This window comes from Elgaria multicarinata, chromosome 7, assembly GCF_023053635.1.
Source record: "Elgaria multicarinata webbii isolate HBS135686 ecotype San Diego chromosome 7, rElgMul1.1.pri, whole genome shotgun sequence".
In the NCBI taxonomy this organism is placed as follows: Eukaryota; Metazoa; Chordata; class Lepidosauria; order Squamata; family Anguidae; genus Elgaria; species Elgaria multicarinata.
In genome coordinates this window covers 311079-334550 of record NC_086177.1, presented here as the reverse complement: position 1 = coordinate 334550, position 23472 = coordinate 311079, and the positions used below count along the sequence as shown (strand labels likewise).

At 43.5% G+C, this 23472-nt stretch overlaps 1 protein-coding gene across 3 annotated transcripts in view; it reads left to right on the top strand.

Moving 5' to 3' along the window:
* Positions 1–253: 253 nt before the first annotated feature.
* LOC134401277 (uncharacterized) overlaps positions 254–23472 on the top strand; it is an 81337-nt gene continuing 58118 nt past the window's right edge. The window contains exons 1-2 of one of the 3 annotated variants that reach the window (XM_063130027.1): positions 256–444; positions 13880–14083. The gene's annotated coding sequence lies outside the window, so the exon portion shown is untranslated. Of the gene's footprint in view, positions 445–13879; positions 14084–23472 lie in introns of all 3 variants that reach the window. The other 2 variants (XM_063130028.1, XM_063130026.1) reach the window with 2 other exon arrangements.

Here is a 23472-nt window from a genome sequence, read left to right as displayed (position 1 = left end):
TCCCAATGCGTTCCAGCGGCCTCTCGGGAGAAACCAATATATGTCACTAGCCATTCCGTCTTATTTACGTCCCCGCTCTCACTTCCTCCCCAAGGAGGTGGGTGGAAGAAGAGACGAAGTGAATGGGAGAATCCGGCTTGAGTATTAGTCTATATTCTCACCTCTGTCTCCCGGTATGACGGAAGCAAAGCCGTGACCAGCTTCCTGCATCGGACGGGCTAATCACGCCGGAGTGAGGCTGCGGGGGGTGGGGGGCACCTTCCTGCTCTTCCCCCGCTGCTGGCCTCGCCAGGGGGCTCCGCAGGTGGCCGCAGCACCTTCGCAAAAGAAACAGGGGACTTGGCGGGCGCGTAGCCGCTCGCCTGCTTTCCCGCTGCTAGCGTTGCCCCTGGCTATGGATGGTGCTATTCGCGGCCGGGGCGGAATCCTACATATGGCTGCGAGGTAATCCTCGGGAGACTGGGAGGCTTGCTGGAAGGGACTGGGGAGGGGGAGGGGGAGGGGGAGCGTGGCGATGCCGCTCACTCTGCAGTCGGCAGGGCGTTCGGGCGTGCCGGAAAGCGGGTATTTGGGGTGGGACCCAGGCGGGGCGCTCAATCACCCTTCTGGAGGAATCTTCCCCCTCCCTCCAGCTCGACGTAGATTTGCTCTTATGTGCGGGAGGCCTTGGAGGAGGTTTTCCTTGCTCGTAGACCCTACGGTGTTTGCAGCCTAATCCAACCCGCCTCACTGCCCAGAGACAGAATGAGCAAATGGACGGAGGTGGTAGCAACTTCTGTCTGTTTTCACAAAGGAGTGCTTTTTAATGTGTTGATTAATGATCTGGAAATAGCAGTGAACAGTAAGGTGACCAGTTTTAAGCATGACACCAAATTATGCCAGATGGTGAAAACCGAAGGAAATTACAGAGAGGTCCAAAAGGAGTTGCAAAGTGGGCAACGAAGTGACAACTGAGGTTCTGTGTTAAAAAATGTGAAATGATGCCCAGTGGGCCAAAAAATAATCCCAACTTCACATATCCACAGATGGGATTTAATTGGGAAAGAGATCTTGGGAGTCATGGTCAATAAAAATGTCAACCCAGACTGCAGCAGCTATGGAAAAGGTGAATTCCATGTTAACAATTACCGTGAAAGGTAAATCTGCCAATATTGTAATGCCCTGGTGTGGCAATTTAGTGGGTGGGGGGAACAATAGTGTATTACTGGGGAAAGTGTCAAGAAGGACACCAAGGATCAGGGGGCTAAAGTACAAGGCTTTAACAATTGGAGAGTTTTAGTTTAGGGTTAGTTTAGAAAACAAAACAAAAATGATAAAAATGATAACTTTGTTAACATCCATGGTTTAGAGCAGTGGTTCCCAAACTTCTTCAGGTAACTGCCCCCTTGGTTCCACAAACTCATGCCCAGCGCCCCCTACCCTACACTATAAAAATCATTATTCAGAATAGCGGTTTTCAACGACCCACAAAGGAAGATAATTTATTTATTGCATTTCTATACCGCACAATAGCAAAGCTCTCTGGGCGGTTTACAAAATTATAAAAATAACAATAAAAATTATAAATAACAATAAAAATTATAAAAACAATAACAATAAAATTCAAAACAGTTCAATTAATTGAATATTCAACAATTAATAATTCAACAATTGAATATTCAAAATCCAATTGCATTTTTTTAGTTTATTCAATTAAACATAATTGATGGACTTGATCCAGTGATATCATCTTTTCAAAGTCTGATAGTCATTTAGCAAGAATATTAGATTTTGAGACCAAACTACCTTCTCCCATAAAAATGTCTCTGGGTTTTAAGACCTTCTGGAGAGGTGCTTCTCGGAAAAGACCACTTCAAGTGCCCCCCTGTTGCCCCTTTGCCTCTTAGCGCCCCCTGCTGCCCCTTTGCCTCTTAAAGCCCCCCTATGCAATCCCACTGGGGGCAGTGCTGCCCACTTTGGGAACCTCTGGTTTAGAAGAAATTTCCTGGAGATTCAGGACAGGCAAAAGAAATTACTTCACAAAGCGCATAATTCGTATGTGGTATTTACTACCACAAGATGTAGTGATGGCTTCTAGCTTAGTGGGTTGTTTTTTTAAGGATTTGACATAGGTGATAAGTATATCAATGCTAATTGCCATAATGGCTCTACAGAATACCTGTTGCAAGGAAGACATCTCTTGCCTTCATGCCTTCTTTCTGGGCTCCTCACACTATATTTCTCACACTGATTGGTCAGTGTGAGAAATACAGTGACGATCAAGATGGGCTTTCCATCTGATGAAGTGTATTACTTGACTGCACTCTCCCTCGGGGGTACTGCAGTGCTTGGGGAAATGGGGATGGGGGAATTGTCTGTTCCTTGAAACTACCATTTGCCTGCCCCCATTTGAGGGTAGGGAAGCAAGGAGGAGGAAATATTGCTGCTGCTGTCACAGACTACCTGGCCCCTTCTGGTTTCAATAGATTTTTATTTTTCTCCTGAGCATGGAAGTGAAAGGTGCCCATAACAGTCGTTGAAGAAACCCATGATTTTAAGACGGCTGTGATAGGGCCAGCCGTCAAGGTCTTACTTTGTGTGAAAACAGTCCTGCCAATTCCAGTGCAGATGCAGTCCATGAGGAGCCACTGCCATTTCCTCTGGCTGGTTGGGATTGGGTTCAGTGGACCCAAGATGAGCCATCAGAGAGAGTGTTTGGGTTTGGATGTCACTTTAAGCCTTGAAGGCTTAATAAGCTACACAGAGTAGCTTATTTTGAAAACAAGCTACTGTTACCCCCTAGATGGTCAGACAATTAAGCTACTGTTCATAATCTGAATTATCCTCCGCTGCAGTCCTACCACCCAAGCAGTGGTGCTGTTTCACTCATTGATAATATCGCAGTAGCCCATTTTAACCTTACACTATATACACTCAGAGGGGAGGTTTAGGATAAAGTAAAGGGGCTTAAATTCAGTGCTTCCAGGATCACCCTATAGCTCTAGAAGTTTGCAAGATTGGGACAAAACTTCATATACAGCCTCACTTAATTGGGAGGCACCCAATGCACCATCAAAATACTGCGCAATTACACACAAAGTGAAAACTCTGGGTGCACCAAAAATGGTGTGGTGCAAATAACCCCTCGCAGGAACAGGACTAAATCTAGCACACTGTTACCTCTTTGTAAGGAGGCACCCAACACACCCTCAAAACCATGCAACCCTTTTTTGGGGGGTCATTCACTAAAGCACAATTATGCTGTCATAGATGATTTAAGATGTGCCCAATAGCACATTTCCACCCATAGACATTGCTCACATAGATGATTTAAGGTGTTTCAAATTGCACATTCTCTTCACCCATAGGTACAGCTGAAAAAGCCTGTGTAAGCTATTTCCATTGCACAGAGAATGCTTTTGAAGAGCAGAGCAGCAGCGCTCTGTGCCACTCTTGCTGCACAACTCAGTGTAATTAATTCATGGTGACTACCAGACAACATGGGTTAAATAACCCCTATTGCAGAGGGGGTTATTTTGACCAAATAAGCCATCATGGATTAAAAAATACCTAACAGATGACACAATAACCCACAATGTGTTAAATAAATCACTGTGGCTCACTTAATCCTTTGTGGATTATCATGTCATCCAAACTGAGTCAATGGCTTACCTCATGTGAGCCTGGATGGGAGGAGGAGGAAGAAGAGGCAGCGGAACGGTACAGAGAAGAGTGGCTCGTCCACCTGAGATCTCAAACTTTCCAAGGGGCTATCTACTGGTGGTAGTGGCTGTTGCACTTGGAGCAGCATCTAGTTCGGTGTTGGTCCTGGGTGGTTCCTGCGAGGATCAGCCTCCATTTCCCTTCTCTGGGTAGCTCCGCCCAGCGCAATGTTCTGTGTATGCACACATACACAAGAGGGCAGGTGTGGTAGCAGCTGCTTCTGTAAACTGCAGTCACCACCTCTTGTTTGCTCACCTCAGTGGTGTGGCACTAGGGCTAAAATCCAAAGAAGGTGAGTGGCTAAGGTGTTGCGGATAAAGCATTGGATTGGGAGTTGGGAGATCCAGGTTCTGGTCCCAGTTCGGCCATAGAAGCCTGCTGGGTGACTTTGGGCCTGTCACAGACTCTCAGTCCAACCTACCTCACAGGATTGTTGTGAGGATACATATGGAAAGAAGGAGGATTATGTATGCTGCCTTGGGTTCCTTGGAGAAAAAAAGGTGGGATATAAATTTAATATAAATAAAAAAATAAATGGACAGAAATGGTAGCTGCTCCTGCAAGGAAAACAGATGGTTAATGGTCTGTGCCAATGGAACTCGTAAGGTGCTCAGGCTACATCAGTTTCCAGAATGTGCAAGTGCTAAGGCTGTCTCTGATTAATCCAAAATCACAAAGAAGGTCAACTGAGGCAAGTTAGGATTTAAGGGCTCCAGTGCTAAGCTGCAGTAGGTACTGGCCTGGTAAGGAGAATATTTGATCTGTTAGAAGTGCTGTAAAGAAACCAAGGAGAGATTGAAGGAGCCCTTTGGAGCCTCCCACTGGTTGCTCTTTATTACAAGGGACTAGGAAGAATCTTGTGGGAGCAGCAATCCTTCTACAGGACAAAGAGGAATGACTTTCTTTTTAATTTGCCATGGGGTCTTTAGTATTTCTCTTAGATTTCTACAGAGTGCGCTTTCTGCTGTGCTGAAAACATTTTGGCACCTAAGGTAGAGAATCCAAAATTGTATTGAGTAAATACAAAAGAATTTTGCTACCTTTTAATGCCTATATATTGCTTGAGATGGATGTGTAGACACAGATTTGAACTTGAATGAGAAGGACCTCTGTCTTTCGCAGGCACTAACCCTCCATGCTGTTCTACTCATCTTGCTGTCCACTACAAAACTTATTCAGTCACTGTTGTACATATGACAGAATCATAGAATAGTTGAGTTGGAAGAGGAAGGGGCCTATAAGGCCATCAAATCCAACCCCCTGCTCAATGCTGGAATCCACCTTAAAGCATACCTGACAGATGGCTGTCCAGCTGCCTCTTGAAGGCCTCTAGTGTGGAAGAGCCCACAACCTCCCTAAGTAATTGGTTCCATTGTCGTACTGCTCTAACAGGAAGTTTTTCCTGATGTCCAGGTGGAATCTGGCTTCCTCTAACTTGAGCCCATTATTCCTGCATTCTGGGATGATCGAGAAGAGATCCTGGCCCTCCTCTGAGTGACAACCTTTCAAGTATTTGAAGAGTGCTATCATGTCTCCCCTCAGCCTTCTCCAGGCTAAACATGCCCGGTTCCTTCTGTCTCTCCTCATAGGGCTTTGTTTCCAGTAAGGAAGCTTAGGCTTTCACTATTGCAATGCATTTCGTAATGTAGTAATCATGAGGATCCAGTGGAATTTTTCTGGGAGGGGCAGGCAAAGCTGTATAGCAGTTTGTGGTTGTAATTTGCATACATAGAGCGTCCACTGGTGCAACACACCTGTGCACATTTCTTGTGTGTTTGTTGTTGATGTTGTTATTATATTTATATTCTGCCTTTTCCCCAATACTGGGCCTCATGACATTTAGAAGCCTGCACAGAGTAGTAAAATATCCTGGGAATTGAACAGCACTAACACAGAAGAGTGTTATATTCAAGAAGGATTATGAAATCCAACAAAACTTTATTGGGAGTGAGGACTAAAACACACATACAGACACTCAGGCTACCAAATCGGGCCTAATAAACCATAATGCTGCCTGGCTGGGCTTGCCTTCCTGGTCCACATTTTACCATTTGTATTGCAGCCACTCTCAATTGAGCTCAATGGAATCCCATCATCAATTTAATTTACAGACCTTGAGGAACTGGAGAGTAGAGATAGATGGGGCAGATGTGTGCAGCACAAGGTGCTATTCCCATTCTCAGAATGAAGCTACTTCAGTATGGAGGAGCCTGGTCATGCTGCTGCCTGCTACTACTTCTTTGCTTTTACGAGGAGCTGCTTTCATGGAACCAGTTAAACTCAAGGGCATTTCCTTGTGGGCTCTCCCACACTAGAGGCCTTCAAGAGGCAGCTGGACAACCATCTGTATAGACACACACACACACACACACACGTTCTAGCCTTAACAGAATACAAGTTGATTCAATAAACAAAAAACCTACGGTTTACAAAACAACGTTAAGGATGTACGCTTTTCAACCAAGTACCAAAAAGTGGGGAAATTGGGAATTAAGGCTCACCCTTAACTGAGGGCCCCACATCCTCCCTAAGGAGGCAGAAAGTACCAGTGAAATTCTCATTCGCCCAAAGCAGCTAAACCATGAGGACAGGATGGAGAATAGAATATGCAGAGGTGACTGTGGGGTTGTGGAAAACTGAGGACGAACAACTTAGAGCCACCTACTTCTTTTTTTGTTTAGAGCAGCCCTTCCCCAACCTGGTGCCCTCCAAAGGTGTTGGACTACAACTGCCATCATTGTATGATGCATGGTCAGGAATGCTGGTACATCAGGATGGGGAACGTGGGACGGCAGCTCCAGGCAAGCCCCCACCCTACCCCACTTACCTGCTCCGTCGTCGCTGGGCCCGGGCTTGAACTGAGCGCCCTGGGCCCCTTACCTGGACCTGCTGCAACCACTGCACGAACTGCGTCAGCTCCAGGAAACCCCCCTCCTGCCTGGTCCCTTACCTGGAGCCGCCGCTGCATGAACTGTGGGGGCGGTGGCTCCAGGCAAGTCCCCCCGCACCCCACCACTTACCTTCTCCGTCATGGCTGGGCCCGGGCTTGAATCAAGCCCCTGGGTCCACCCAGAAGCAAGGCTGCAGGTGCGGGCTTGCTTCTGGGTGGACCAGGGTGCTCAGTTCAAGCCCAGGACCAGCGATTCTGTCAGGGATGCTTTAGGGTGGATTCCTGCATTGAGCAGGGGGTTGGACTCGATGGCCTTGTAGGCCCCTTCCAACGCTGCGATTCTATGATTCTATGACAATGGAGCAGGTAGGTGGGGTGGGGTGGGGGGCTTGCCTGGAGCTGACGCCGCAGTTCGTACAGCAGCGGCAGCAGGTCCAGTTAGGGCCCAGGCGGGAGGGGGGGTTCTTACCTGCTCTGTCGTCGCCCGGCCCAGGCTTGAATTGAGCTTCCAGGTGGACCAGGGCGCTCAGTTCAAGCCCGGGCCCAGCGACGATGGAGCAGGTAAGTGGGGTGGGGACTGGCAAGACATGGACGTGGGGACGGGGGGATCGGAGGCCAGGGAAGGTCGTAGGGTGGATCGGGGGAAGGGGGGGCAGGAGTGCTGGAGCCAAATAGAGCATAAAGAGTTAATGGAAAAGGTAATAACGCAAGGAGAAGTAGAAGAAGTAATTGAGAACCTGAAGCCGGGTAAATCACCGGGGGTAGACGGTTTAGGACCAGAATATTATAAGGTTTTTAAAGGAATTTTAATACCAAAATTAATAAATTTGTTTAATTCCATATTGGAAGGGGATAGAACGCCAGAATCATGGGAACACTCATTAATAATTTTAATACCAAAACCAGATAAAGATTTGACTGTCCCTGATTCATATAGACCTATTTCATTAATAAACCAAGATGCTAAGCTTTTTTCAACTATCTTAGCAAGGCGGTTGAATAAATTTATAGAGGAATATATAGGGGAGGATCAATGCGGATTTGTGGCAGGTAGACAGATGCCTAATTTAGTGGGAAGAGTATTAAATGCAATACAGGTGATAAATAAGTCTAGGGTTAAAGCGGGAATTCTGGCATTGGATATTTTTAAGGCTTTTGATTGTGTGAGCTGGCAAGCTTTAAAGATGGTTATAAATAAAATGGGGTTTGGAAATAAATTCAAAGCGATAATAGAACAGTTATACTCTCAAAATACAGCCGTAGTGGTAGTGAATGATGGTGTGACAGATAAGATACGACTAGCCAGAGGGACAAGGCAAGGTTGTCCGCTCTCACCAGTCCTATTTGTAATGGTAATAGAATTATTGGCGAATGCAATACGAGAAGATGAGGAGATTGAAGGAATAGGTAGTATGAAGGAAATTAAATTGAATATGTTTGCAGACGACACGTTGTTGACGATAAAGAATCCAATAGAGAAGATGGGGAGAATTAAACAACAATTGAGAGAATTTGAGGATATTACAGGGTTAAAAATAAATTGGTCTAAATCAGAATTGATGTTTAATTATACTAAAAAGGAAGAGAAGGATTGGGAAGAAAAGGGAAGAGAAATTAGAGTTAAGAATCAGATTAGATATTTGGGAATAAAAATTACGCAGAAATTAGAGAGTTTAGAGAAAGAGAATTTAAATGTGTTAAAAAAAGAGATTTTAGCAAAATTGGAAAAATATAAAAGGTTAAATTTATCTTGGTTTGGAAGAATAGCATTAATAAAAATGAAGATTTTAGCAAATATTAATTTTGTGTTCAGGATGCTACCAATAAAAATTTCAGAATTAGAGTTAAAAAGTTGGCAAAGGATTATAAATAATTATTGTAATGGTGATAAGAAAGCGAGGGTAAATAAAAGTAAATGGTATTTTAGCCAAAAAAAGGGAGGATTGGGTCTCCCGAATATTAAATTATATTATGTAGCTAATAGATTAAGATATATAGTGGAGGCAATTACAGGATTAGGGGAATTAGATTGGATGGAAGAAAAAATTACGAGTAATATAGAGACTAAATTGGAAAATGTATTTTTTATGGAAGGGAAAAAAAAATGGGTGGAAAGTATAAATAACCCGCTCTTGAGGTTTCACTGGGAAATTTGGAGTAAATATAAAGGGGAGCTGCTTCCAAGCGGCTCTCCTTTGTCACCGGTAATAATGTTGAAGAATTTCCCGGAGGAATTAAAGAGTAGATTAAGTAAAGTTTTAATAGAAAAAAATAAAATGAAATTAAAGGATTGGTTAAGAGGAATGAGTACAAGAGAGGATATGGAAGAGGTTTTGAAGGATAAAAAATTAACTTGGTTAAATTATAGGCAATTAGAACAGTGGACTAAAAAGTGGGTAAGAGATAATGGAGAGTGTAGAGAATAAACAAAGTTCGAGGAACTAATAGTTAAGAAAGATAATGAAAGGGAGAAAAGAACAGTGTTAAAAGGGTTGATGAGTGAATTATATAGAATATTGGTAGAGAAAGGGACGGTGGATAATTCGGGTAAAATGGTTTGGGAGACAGATTTGAAGGTACAAATAGGACAACAGGGTTGGGAGGGATTATGGAAACGAAGAGCGTTGAGAAATATGTCAGTAAGAATAAAAGAGAATTATTATAAAATTGTATGGAGGTGGTACCTAACTCCGGTTAGATTGAATAAGATAAACAATCAGCAATCAGAAAATTGTTAGAGAGGTTGTGGGGTTAAAAGAACGTATTTGCATATGTGGTGGGAATGTAACTATGTTCAGAAATTGTGGAAGATGGTGTTTTTGGAGATTGAAAAAATTGTGGAAATGAAGATAGAACGAACACCAAAAGTTGCATTGCTGTCACTATTTGAAGAAGATTTTAAATGTAAAAAGGAAACTAAGGAACTGATAACGAATTTGTTGATTGCAGCAAGATTGATTGTAGCTAGGAACTGGAAGATTCAAGGGGAATATTCTATTGAAGAATGGTATAAAGAAGTATGGGATATAGCTATTAATGATAAATTAACAAGTAATATTAAATGGAGAAGAGGTATAGCTAAATCACATGATTTTGAAGGAATTTGGAAACAGTTCCTAATATTTGTGTTTTCAAAAGGAAGTGGGAAACCACCAGCAGAAGAAAGTATGAGATTCTGGAATCAGGAATGAGATCCCGAGGTGGGGGGTGCACTTGTAGGTTATTTTGATTATGTTATTAAGATAAGATTTTGTATTCAAATTGAACATTATGTAGTATGTTGTTGTTGTTGTTGTTTTTATGTGAATGTAAATGTGTATGTTTAAGTATTGTAGAAAATAAAAAAAAATTATATATATATAAAAAAAAAAGGAGTGCTGGAGCCCATCCGCCACTTTTCTCGGCTACTTGCACGTAAGTGCGGTAGCTGGGAAAAGCGGCGGAACGGTCCACACGCCCGCAGTCCCGGCCTCAGCCCGACCTGAGGCAGGGACTGCAGGAAGAACCATGCTACAAGTGGTTCCGGTTAGCACCATGCCAGGGCGGCTCGAGCCCTGGCTGAGGCCGGGATCCCCTGTGCGTCATTTGGACACACAGGGACGAGCATGGGCCTTGCACCATGCTAACCCCTGGTCTAGCAAGGCCCACAAACAGAGAAACTAAATGAGAGAATGAGAGAAAAACTGAATGAGAGAAAGAAATGCAGACAGTAGCTCAGTTCAGACAACAGATTTCTCAATGATGGTTTTAGAATTCTACGGTGGTTTTTAGAATCCTACACCACCACTGAGAAATGTGTTGTCTGGAGAGAAAACTCCACCCCACGGTGGAGTTTTTTGTTGTTGAAAACACTCCACCCTGAATGTCCTGACTGTGCAGAGGAGAGTTTCTGCACAACTGTTGTGTTGCATGTTGTGTGGAGGGCTCCATGGAGTTTCCTGCTGCATTGAGTAGTTTCCCCACTGGCTATAGAGTTCCCTGGCAAGAGCAGCAAAAGGAGGGAGTGCTTCTTTAGAAGAGCTGCCTGCATTGGTTTTTTGCAGCAATGGCTGATGGGATGGCATCAGGAGAAATGGGGGAGGAGAGAGGGCGAAGGAACTGTCAATCAAATGTTGCGTTGACTTTTACTCAACTCTGCGGGAGCCCACAGTAACACAACGGTGGAGTTGGAACATTGTACAACTCCACCATTGAGTGGAGTTTTCACACTGCGTAGAGGAATGTGTTGTGTGTACTGAGCCAGAGATTGAGATAGACACACATGCAGAGAGAGAAAGAGCCCTGTGATTGACTGAGTGCTTCATAGTGCTGCCATTAGAGATGTGAGTAATCTTGTGTAAATGGCAGCTACCTTTCAACCTTTACGTGAAACTGCTGGGAGAGGTTATCTGGGGTGTCACTGCCGAGTGTCACTGATATGCAGATGACAGTGAGTTCTGTCTTTCCTTTCCATCTGATGTAGGTGAGGCAGTTGTTGTTACAAACCAGTGCTTGGGCAAGGTAATGGAATAAACTGATATTCAATCCAGATAAGACTGAGGTACTTTTACTGGGTGGTTCTTCTGTTCCATTAAGTGGTATTCCCCCTGTTTTGGAGGGCGTTGCAGTCCCCCTAAAGGAGCAGGTTCATAGTTTGGGGGTGCTCTTGGATCCAGCATGGTCACTGGAGGAACAGTTGGCCTCAGTGGCTCAGAGCAGCTTTTTATCAACTTACAACACAAGCCTATGCATGTTTAGGCAGAAATAAGTCCTACAACCCCCACCATCCACCATCCAGCCATGCTATCTGGGGAATGGTGACGTTATAAAACCTTAGGCTGATGACCCTATCTGGTCAGAAATAGCTTGCAAGAGGGTTTTTTCTTCTTCCCTGTATTAAATCAATTTTTACATACATATTTTCAGATATTTAAAAACAAACAAACAAATTGAACACAACATGGATTTCAACTGTGGTCGCAGTTTACAAGTATTCCAAAGTAAAGGGATGATGGTTATGTCTTTACAAAGATGTTGCATAATGGCAAACTTTGCGTAGTATTTATGATGGATGGCCTTGTGACATTTATTCATGCTCAGGTAACCTGCACTTTTATTATTGCAACAGGGTTGTTGTAAGGATAAAATGGACAGAAGGAGGATCATGTATGCTGCCTAGGGCTCCCTGGAGGAAAGGCAGGATATTATTATTATTATTATTATTATTATTATTATTATTATCAACAACAACAACAACAACAACAACAACAACAACAACAGGCTTTGGATCAGGTTACCAGAGGAAATGTCTCCACCCACACTTACCTATTTGGACTATAAAGTCATTGTCCAGCTTCCTTCTCCAGGTATCCTTACCTAAATGAGAAAAGGCAGGTAGCTACATGAGAGAGGGCTTTTTTCATGGAGGCACTCTGCTTGTGGAATGCCCAGAGAGGCTTGCCTGGCAACTACATTATAGGTTTTCCCCTGGTGGGTGATGACTTTTTTATTCTATCAAGCATTTTAAGAACTATTTTTGTGCTTTTACATTTTTTCAACTGATTTATTTTTCTGCTGATTTTACTTTGGTTTTATTATATTTATTTATTTATTTTATTTCATAGAATCATAGAATAGTAGAGTTGGAAGGCCATCGAGTCCAACCCCCTGCTCAATGAAGGAATCCACCTTAAAGCATACCTGACAGATGGTTGTCCAGCTGCCTCTTCAATGCCTCTAGTGGGGGAAAGTCCACAACCTCCCTAGGTACCTGGTACTATTGTACTGCTCTAACAGTCAGGAAATTTTTCCTGATGTCCAGCTGGAATCTGTCTTCTTGTAACTTGAGCCCATTATTCGGTGGCCTGTACTTTGACATGATTGAGAAGAGATCCTGGCCCTCCTCTGTGCAACAACCTTTTAAGTATTTGAAGAGTGCTATCATGTCTCCCCTCAATCTTCTGTTCTCCAAGCTAAACATGCCCAATTCGTTCAGTCTCTCTTCATTTATTTATTTATTACATTTTATACTGCCCAACAGCCTAGTCTCTCTAGGCAGTTTACAATTAAAACCATAAAATCCAATTTAAAACTTTAAAATCACATAAAACTGCACAGAGAGCTTCAGCTATTGGGTGGTATAGAAATGCAATAAATAAATAAATAAATAAAACCAGAATAAGTTACAGTCCAAGAAAGAGTTGGATGAGAGAAAGGGACAAAACATTGAATAAAATGTTGTCAGATTTTGTTGGGTGTCCTGGTCCCTCAGGCAAACACACATTCTGGCAAACTGATATGGGACACCCAAATCAGTGAGACTTCTTTATTGCAGGAAATCTTATGACAAAAGCTTAATGGTTACACACTTCAGGTATCATATAGCTGATGGCTGCAAGAAATTCTATAACAGTCAAAAGCCAATCACTACTACTGTAGTGACAGAAACAGACTTCAAAGTGATCTTGATAGGCTGGAGTGTTGGGCTGAAAACAACAGAATGAAATTTAATAGGGATAAATGCCAAGTTCTACATCTAGGAAATAGAAACCAAATGCACAGCTACAAGATGGGGGATACTTGGCTCAGCAATACTACAAACGAGAAGGATCTTGGAATTGTTGTAGATCGCAAGCTGAATATGAGCCAACAGTGCGATATGGCTGCAAGAAAGGCAAATGCTATTTTGGGCTGCATTAATAGAAGTATAGCTTCCAAATCGCATGAGGTACTGGTTCCTCTCTATTCGGCCCTGGTTAGGCCTCATCTAGAGTATTGCATCCAGTCCAGGGCTCCACAATTCAAGAAGGACGCAGACAAGCTGGAGCGTGTTCAGAAGAGGGCAACCAGGATGATCAGGGGTCTGGAAACAAAGCCCTATGAAGAGAGACTGGAAGAAGTGGGCATGTTTAGCCTGGAGAAGAGAAGATTGAGGGGAGACATGATAGCACTCTTCAAATACTTAAAAGGTTGTCACACAGAGGAGGGCCAGGATCTCTTCTCGATCCTCCCAGAGTGCAGGACACGGAATAATGGGCTCAAGTTAAAGGAAGCCAGATTTCAGCTGGACATCAGGAAAAACGTCCTGACTGTTAGAGCAGTATGACAATGGAATCAGTTACCTAGGGAGGTTGTGGGCTGTCCCACACTAGAGTCATTCAAGAGGCAGCTGGACAACCATCTGTCAGGGGTACTTTAGGGTGGATTCCTGCATTGAGCAGGGTGTTGGACTCGATGGCCTTGTAGGCCCCTTCCAACTCATGTAATGAGTTCCCCATCAATGTGGTTTCCTTGTTGCTATCTCTACAGTTTTAAACACAAGAGAAGTTCATGAGTTCCAGATCCGGACAAGAGAGGGAGATGATTCCTGACATGACCCTTCCGGCAACCAAAGGAGCAAATTTTTGAAGGGCTTAACAAGTCACCCAAAGGGAGCTAATCTCACCTCGGATCATCCTAGAGTTGGTAACTCTAGGAAACATGGTCACGGTTTAAACAAGATTATGGGGAAAGGTAAACATTCAGACACAAGGAGTTCTGTACTATTGCTTTCGCATGGGCAACTCATCATATGAGGAAAGGAAGGAAGTCTAATAGGCATAGATCAAATCTAGTCTGCTGGTACACTGAGCTGATGACAAACAAAGCCATACAATCCACAGCAAAAGAGAATTCAAATAAAATAGTAACAAATAAAATAGAAGCTAGATGAGCATAAAAAAGAAATATAAGTTTTAAGTCAAGCAGTTAAAGAACAGCAAAGTGTGCTGACAGATTTTTTCATTTTATTAATTTAATTGAAAATTTCAACTAAACAAAACCATGAGAAAAAAGAAGAGAACAAATGACTCCATAATTTGAATGTATCAATTTCAGTTGATGCTTCAACAAAGGCAGACCAAATATGCATAATGCATGAGTGGTGCCTGTTCAAATGTTGAAAGCTTTGTTAGGTTCTGACTCCATTAAATTTTAAGAGGTGAGTGTTTATCCTTCCAGTGTTGTAATACCAGTCTTTTACCTGCCAAAAGGGTGTAGAGAATCCATTTGTGCTGTGTTAACTTCCAAGAAGCAGGTAAATAATTTGACATGTTCATCAATAAATATTATAGAATATTCAGATACAAAGTTTATTTTTATAATAACCTCCTCCCAAAAAGAGGCAACTATTGGGCATTGCCAAAACATGATTAAAAGGAGAATTTGCTGTATCATATCTCTAGCAATTAGCCAACTTAGACAAACCCTTATTAAAGAGACATTGTGGTGTCCAGTAGATACAGAGCAAGAGGGTTTTTTTTTTGCTGAGTAAGAGATAACCTGAGATTCATAGAAGCTTCAGATACAGACGCTAAAGCTTTTTTCTTAGACAAAATGGGACAGTCCATTTCCCTATTCAATTTCTGCTGAAGACCCTGTGTATCATATTTACTGATAATGATATATTTATAAACATGGATTTAGGTTCTTTCAGTCTCTCTTCATAGGGCTTTGTTTCCAGACCCCTGATCATCCTGGTTGCCCTCCTCCGAACGCGCTCCAGGGTGTTCTGCGTCCTTTTTGAATTGTGGAGCCCAGAACTGGACGCAATACTCTAGGTGAGGCCTAACCAGGGCTGAATAGAGAGGAACCAGTACCTCACGTGATTTGGAAGCTATACTTCTATTAATGCAGCCCAAAATAGCATTTGCCTTTCTTGCAGCCATATCACACTGTTGGCTCATATTCAGCTTGCAATCTACAACAATTCCAAGATCCTTCTCGTTTGTAGTATTGCTGAGCCAAGTATCCCCCATCTTGTAACTGTGCCTTTGGTTTCTATTTCCTAAATGTAGAACTTGGCATTTATCCCTATTAAATTTCATTCTGTTGTTTTCAGCCCAGCACTCCAGCCTATCAAGATCACTTTGAAGTTTGTTTCTGTCTTCCAGGGTATTAGCTATCCCACCCAATTTTGTGTCATCTTCAAATTTGATAAGCGTTCCCTGCACCTCCGCATCCAAATCAATAATAAAAATGTTGAAGAGCACTGGGCCCAGGACTGAGCCCTGCGGTGCCCCACTCGTTGCTTCTCCCCAGTTTGAGAAGGTTCCATTGATAAGTACTCTTTGAGTCCGATTCTGTAGCCAACTGTGAATCCACCTAATAGTTGTTCCATCTAGCCCACTTTTAGCTAGTTTGTTAATCAGAATATCATGGGGCACTTTGTCAAAAGCTTTCCTGAATTCAAGATATATGACGTCCACAGCATTCTCACGGTCCACAAGGGAGGTTACCTTATCAAAAAATGAGATCAAATTTGTCTGACAGGACTTGTTCTTGACAAATCCATGTTGGCTTCTAGTGATCACCGCATTGATTTCAAGGTGTTTACAGATTGACTTCTTTATCATAGAATCATAGAATCATAGAATAGCAGAGTTGGAAGGGGCCTACAAGGCCATCGAGTCCAACCCCCTGCTCAATGCAGGAATCCACCCTAAAGCATCCCTGACAGATGGTTGTCCAGCTGCCTCTTGAATGCCTCTAGTGTGGGAGAGCCCACAACCTCCCTAGGTAACTGATTCCACCGTCGCACTGCTCTAACAGTTAGGAAGTTTTTCCTGATGTCCAGCCGGAATCTGGCTTCCTTTAACTTGAGCCCGTTATTCCGTGTCTTGCACTCTGGGAGGATCGAGAAGAGATCCTGGCCCTCCTCTGTGTGACAACTTTTTAAGTATTTGAAGAGTGCTATCATGTCTCCCCTCAATCTTCTCTTCTCCAGGCTAAACATGCCCAGTTCTTTCAGTCTCTCTTCATAGGGCTTTGTTTCTAGACCTCTGATCATCCTGGTTGCCCTCTTCTGAACACGCTCCAGCTTGTCTGCATCCTTCTTGAATTGTGGAGCCCAGAACTGGACACAATACTCTAGATGAGGCCTAACCAGGGCCGAATAGAGAGGAACCAGTACCTCACGTGATTTGGAAGCTATACTTCTATTAATGCAGCCCAAAATAGCATTTGCCTTTCTTGCAGCCATATCGCACTGTTGGCTCATATTCAACTTGCGATCTACAACAATTCCAAGATCTTTCTCGTTTGTAGTATTGCTGAGCCAAGTGTCCCCCATTTTGTAACTGTGCATTTGGTTTCTATTTCCTAAATGTAGAACTTGGCATTTATCCCTATTAAATTTCATTCTGTTGTTTTCAGCCCAGCACTCCAGCCTATCAAGATCACTTTGAAGTTTGTTTCTGTCTTCCAGGGTATTAGCTATCCCACCCAATTTTGTGTCATCTTCAAATTTGATCAGCGTTCCTTGCACATCCTCATCCAAATCATTAATAAAAATGTTGAAGAGCACTGGGCCCAGGACTGAGCCCTGCGGCACCCCACTTGTTGCCTCTCCCCAGTTTGAGAAGGTTCCATTGATAAGTACTCTTTGAGTCCGATTCTGTAGCCAACTGTGGATCCACCTAATAGTTGTTCCATCTAGCCCACTTTTAGCTAGTTTGTTAATCAGAATGTCATGTGGTACTTTGTCAAAAGCTTTGCTGAATTCAAGATATATGACGTCCACAGCATTCCCACAGTCCACCAGGGAGGTTATCCTATCAAAAAATGAGATCAAATTAGTCTGACAGGATTTGTTCCTGACAAATCCATGTTGGCTTCTAGTAATCACTGCATTGATTTCAAGGTGTTTACAGATTGACTTCTTTATAATCTGCTCCAGAATTTTCCCAGGGATGGATGTCAGACTGACTGGTCTGTAGTTCCCAGGTTCCTCCTTTTTGCCCTTTTTGAAGATAGGGACAACGTTAGCCCTCCTCCAGTCGTCCGGCACCTCACCCGTCTTCCATGATTTTGCAAAGATAATAGACAAAGGTTCTGAGAGTTCTTCCACTAGCTCCTTCATTACTCTTGGATACAGTTCATCGGGCCCTGGAGATTTGAACTCATTCAAGGAAATTAGGTGTTCTTTGACCATTTGTTTATCAATCTCAAACTGCAATCCTTCCCCCACAACTTCTGCTTCACTTTTTCCAGGGGGGTCATAGACCCGCTTTTGGGAGAAGACCAAGGCAAAGTAGGAATTGAGCACTTCAGCCTTTTCTTTGTCATCTGTTATCAATTTGCTATCCTCATTAAGCAGTTGAACCACCATTTCTTTCCTCTGTCTTTTACTACTCACATATCTGAAGAAAGCCTTTTTATTGCTTTTAGCATCCCTCGCTAATCTCAGCTCATTCACAGCTTTAGCCTTCCTGACGCCATTTCGGCACTTCTGCGCCACTTGTCTGTACTCTTCTTTTGTAGCCTGGCCTTCCTTCCACTTCCTATATGTATCCCTTTTTGTTTTCAGTTCATCAATACGCTTTTTGTGGAGCCACATTGGTTTCCTCTGTTGTCTTCTATCTTTTCTCCTTGTTGGAATTGTTTGTAACTGTGCCTTTAAAATTTCATTTTTAGATACTCCCACCCATCCTGCACTCCTTTTCTGTTTAGGCTCCCTTGCCAAGGGACCTTACTTATTATAGTTCTGAGTTTATTAAAATCAGCTTTCCTAAAATCCAGAGTACGTGTATGGCTATGCTCAACTTTTGTCTCCTTCATAATCAAGAATTCAAGTATGACGTGGTCATTTCCCCCCAGAGTTCCTGTAACTGCCACTTTATCCACTAAGTCATCCCTATTGGTCAATAACAAGTCAAGGATTGCCGATCCTCTAGTTCCTTCCACCACTTTCTGTAGGAGAAAGTTATCACCCATACATGTCAGGAATTTCTTGGAAGGACCGCTTTTGGCAGTAATGGTCTCCCAAGAGATATCAGGGTAATTGAAGTCCCCCATCACTACTACATCACACTTCCTTGAAACGCTGGCAATTTGCTTCTCAAAAGTTTCGTCCCCGTCTTCTCCTTGATTGGGTGGTCGGTAGTAGACTCCGATTATCATTTTCTTTTTATTCCTAGCCCCATTTATTTTAATCCAGACGCTCTCGACGGGGCTCCCAATCTCATCCGCCTGTATTTCTATGCAGGGATAGGTATTTTTAACATATAGTGCAACTCCACCTCCCTTTCTATTTCTTCTGTTCTTTTTGAACAAGTTATATCCTTCAATTGCTATATTCCAGTCATGGGAGTCATCCCACCAAGTTTCAGTTATACCTATCAAGTCGTATTTGCCTTCATGTAATAAGAGTTCAAGTTCATTCTGTTTGTTTCCCATGCTCTGGGCATTAGTATATAGACATCGAAGACCATGTGTTTTATAGTCTGGCTTTTTTCCTACCTTGTTGCAGACACTATTTTGGGACACTGTTGGAGCTGTTCTCTGTACTGTGGTGCATTGGCCTTCATCCATTGTTGTCTCGAAATTTACGTCTCCCACCCCCGTAAGATTCAGTTTAAAGCCCTCCTGATGAAGTTCTTCATGCTGTGGCCGAACTCATTCTTTCCAGCCCTTGTGAGGTGCAACCCATCCCTTGCCAGCAGTCCATGTTCCAAGTAGCGTAGCCCGTGGTCCCAGAATCCAAAACTCTCACGACGGCACCACCTTCGAAGCCAGTCGTTCATCCGGAGTATTTTTCTTTCCCTTTCTAATCCTCTTCCAAGAACCGGGAGGATGGATGAGAAAACTACCTGGGCCCCAAAGTTCTTCAGTTTCCTTCCCAGAACTTCAAAGTCTGAAATGATTTCTTCGTCGCTCTGCTTGGCGACATCATTTGTTCCCACATAGATGAGAAGAAAGGGGTATGTGTCCGTGGGCTTTATGAGCTTCGGTAACCCCTCAGTCACATCTCTAATCTGTGCTCCAGGGAGACAGCACACCTGGCAGGTCCATGGGTCTTCACAACATACTTGGGTTTCAATCCCACGCAGCAGGGAGTCTCCCACAACGACTACTCTTCTCTTCTTCTTGGTTGACCTACCTTCTGTCTCTTGGTCACTGTTGCATGGTGTCTCTTGTACTTCTTCCTCTGCAAACTGTCCTTCAGTCTCATTCTCCAGAAGCTGAAAGCAGTTGCTTAACTCCAATGGCTCCACTGGTGCAGAATGCCTTCTAATTCTTCTGCTCCTAACTGTCACTCTTTTCCAGGGAGTTTCCTCTTCATTGGCTTTCCTCCCCTCAGCATACTCCACTTCTGCTTCAGCTGGCTGTTGTTCTTCAATCTCATGTGCTTCTTGTTGCTGTTGCAGTTCCACCGTTCGGTCTAAGAACTCCTCGACTTCTCTTATTCCTTGGAGGGTGGACACTCGCTGCTCAAGTCCTCTCACTTTTTCTTCCAAAAGTGCCACCAGCTTGCACTTGTTGCAGGTATACGCCATGTTGAGCTCAGGCAGAAACACGAACATTGCACACCCTTTGCAGGTCACTACCTCTAGGGACTCCTTTCCATCCATATTGTCGATTTCTGCTTTGGTTTTTTTCCTTTTTGATTATAGTAGAATTGCCTTTGCTTTGTCCTGTCCTCTCTGAAGGTACACAACTATATGAGGATGTCTTAAGGGAAAGTAATCTTTTGGGGGACTTTTTTGCTTTTGTTTGGTGGTTTGTGGGTTTTTTTTCTCTTTATGTTTTTCTTTTTTTTCCCCACCTCTTTTTTATTTTTATTTTTTTATTATTATTTTTTATTTTATTTATTTTTTTAGAGGCCTCCCCTTTGGCCTCCCCTGCTGAACTCCTCCTGTCAAACTCCTGTTTGCTCTTCCTGTTCGCTCATTCCCTGGGAATCTGGCTTACTTTTCTAGCTCCTACTTGAGCTGGGCCAGCTGCTCTTCCCTGCTTCTGCTTAGCTCCAAGTCAGGAACCAGAATGAGTTCACTGAAATGCCAACAACAATCAACAGCAATTAGGCACTGATTGCTGAGTCCAACTGACAATCAGGCCACTCCCCCTTCAGCTCCTGCAGCAACTATAAACACCGACCCTCTCACTCAGCACTCAGGAGCACATGGCAAGCACATGGCCTCTTTGAATTGGCAGCCTCCTGGGTTTCCTTGAGGCTTCTCTTCTTCCCCTTTCCTTGGTCTCCTCTTCCCCTACACTCCCCCTGTCAAACTCCTGTTTGCTCTTCCTGTTAGCTCGCTCCCTGTTCGCTCGCTCCCTGGGAATCTGGCTTACTTCTATAGCTCCTACTTGAGCTGGGCCAGCTGCTCTTCCCTGCTTCTGCTTAGCTCCAAGTCAGGAACCAGAAGTCAGGCAGTTCCCGTATTATTATTATTATTATTATTATTATTATTATTATTATTATTTATATAGCACCATCAATGTACATGGTGCTGTACAGAGTAAAACAGTAAATAGCAAGACTCTGCCGCATAGGCTTACATTCTAAAAAAAAATCATAATGAAACAATAAGGAGGGGAAGAGAATGCAAACAGGCACAGGGTAGGGTAAGCAGGCACAGGGTAGGGTAAAACTAACAGTATAAAGTCTGCACAACATCGAGTTTTAAAAGCTTTAGGAAAAAGAAAAGTTTTTAGTTGAGCTTTAAAAGCTGCGATTGAACTTGTAGTTCTCAAATGTTCTGGAAGAGCGTTCCAGGCGTAAGGGGCCTGGAACTGCCACTTTATCCACTAAGTCATCCCTATTGGTCAATATCAAGTCAAGGATTGCCGATCCTCTAGTTCCTTCCTCCACTTTCTGAAGGAGAAAGTTATCACCCACACATGTCAGGAATTTCTTGGAAGGGCCGCTTTTTGCAGTATTGTTCTCCCAACAGATATCAGGGTAACTGAAGTCCCCCATCACTACTACATCACACTTCCTTGAAACACTGGCAATTTGTTTCTCAAAAGTTTCGTCCTCGTCTTCTCCTTGATTGGGTGGTCGGTAGTAGACTCCGATTATCATGTTCTTTTTATTCCTTGCCCCATTTATTTTAATCTAGATGCTCTTGATGAGGCTCCCAGTCTGATCCACCTGTATTTCTATGCAGGGATAGGTATTTTTAACATATAGTGCAACTCCACCTCCCTTTCTATTTCTTCTGTTCTTTTTGAACAAGTTATATCCTTCAATTGCTATATTCCAGTCATGGGAGTCATCCCACCAAGTTTCAGTTATACCTAGCAAGTCGTATTTGCCTTCATGTAATAAGAGTTCAAGTTCATTCTGTTTGTTTCCCATGCTCTGGGCATTAGTATATAGACATCGAAGACCATGTGTTTTATAGTCTGGCTTTGTTCCTACCTTGTTGCGGACACTATTTTTGGGCACTATTGGAGCTGTTCTCTGTACTGTGGTGCCTTGGCCTTCATTCCTTGTTGCCTCGAGGTTTATGTCTCCCGCCGCCGTAAGATTCAGTTTAAAGCCCTCCTGATCAAGTTCTTCATGCTGTGGCTGAACACATTCTTTCCAGCCCTTGTGAGGTGCAACCCATCCCTTGCCAGCAGTCCATGTTCCAAGTAGCGTAGCCCGTGGTCCCAGAATCCAAAACTCTCACATCAGCACCACCTTTGTAGCAAGTCATTCATCCGGAGTATTTTTCTTTCCCTTTCTAATCCTCTTCCAAGAACCAGGAGGATGGATGAGAAAACTACCCGGGCCCCAAAGTTCTTCAGTTTCCTTCCCAGAGCTTCAAAGTCTGAAATGATTTCTTCGTAGCTCTGCTTGGTGTCATCATTTGTTCCCACATGGATGAGAAGAAAGGGGTATGTGTCCGTGGACTTTATGAGCTTCGGTAACCCTTCAGTCACATCTCTAATCTGTGCTCCAGGGAGACAGCACACCTGGCGGGTCCATGGGTCTTCATGACATACTTGGGTTTCAATCCCACGCAGCAGGGAGTCTCGCACAACGACTACTCTTCTCTTCTTCTTGGTTGACCTACCTTCTGCCTCTTGTTCATTGTTGCACGGTGTCTCCTGTACTTCTTCCTCTGCAAACTGTCCTTCAGACTCATCCTCCAGAAGCTGAAAGTGGTTGCTTAACTCTAATGGTTCCACCAGTGCAGAATGCCTTCTAGTTCTTCTGCTCCTAACTGTCACTCTTTTCCAGAGAGTTTCCTCTTCATTGGCTTTCCTCCCCTTAGCATACTCCATTTCTGCTTCAGCTGGCTGTTGCTCTTCAATCTCGTGTGCTTCTTGTTGCTGTTGCAGTTCCACCGTTCGGTCTAAGAACTCCTCGTCTTCTCTTATTCTTTGGAGGGTGGACACTCGCCGCTCAAGTCCTCTCACTTTTTCTTCCAAAAGTGCCACCAGCTTGTTTCAGGTATACGCCATGTTGAGCTCAGGCAGAAACACGAACATTGCACACCCTTTGCAGGTCACCACCTCTAGGGGCTCCTTTCCATCCATATTGTCTATTTCTTCTTTGTTTTTTCCTTTCTGATTATAGTGGAATTGCCTTTGCTTTGTCCTGTCCTCTCTGAAGGTACACAACTATATGAGTAGGTCTTAAGGGAAAATAAGATTTTTTGGTTGTTGTTTTTTTGGTGTGGTTTTGTGGGTGTGTGTGTTCTCTTTATGTTTTTCTTTGTTTCCCCCCTCTTTTTTTTCCTTAGACGCCTCCCCCTTGACCTCCCCTGCCGAACTCCCCCTGTCAAACTCTTGTTTGCGCTTCCTGTTAGCTTGCTCTCTGTTCACTCGCTCTCTGGGAACTGGCTTACTTTTCTAGCTTCTACTTGAGCTGGGCCAGCTGCTCTTCCCTGCTTCTGCTCAGCTCCAAGTCAGGAAACAGAATGTTACAAGTATCCCCCATCTTGTAACTGTGCCTTTGGTGTCTATTTCCTAAATGTAGAACTTGGCATTTATCCCTATTAAATTTCATTCTGTTGCTTTCAGCCCAGCACTCCAGCCTATCAAGATCACTTCGAAGTTTGTTTCTGTCTTCCAGGGTATTAGCTATCCCACCCAATTTTGTGTCATCTGCAAATTTGATAAGCATTCCCTGCACCTCCTTGTCCAAATCA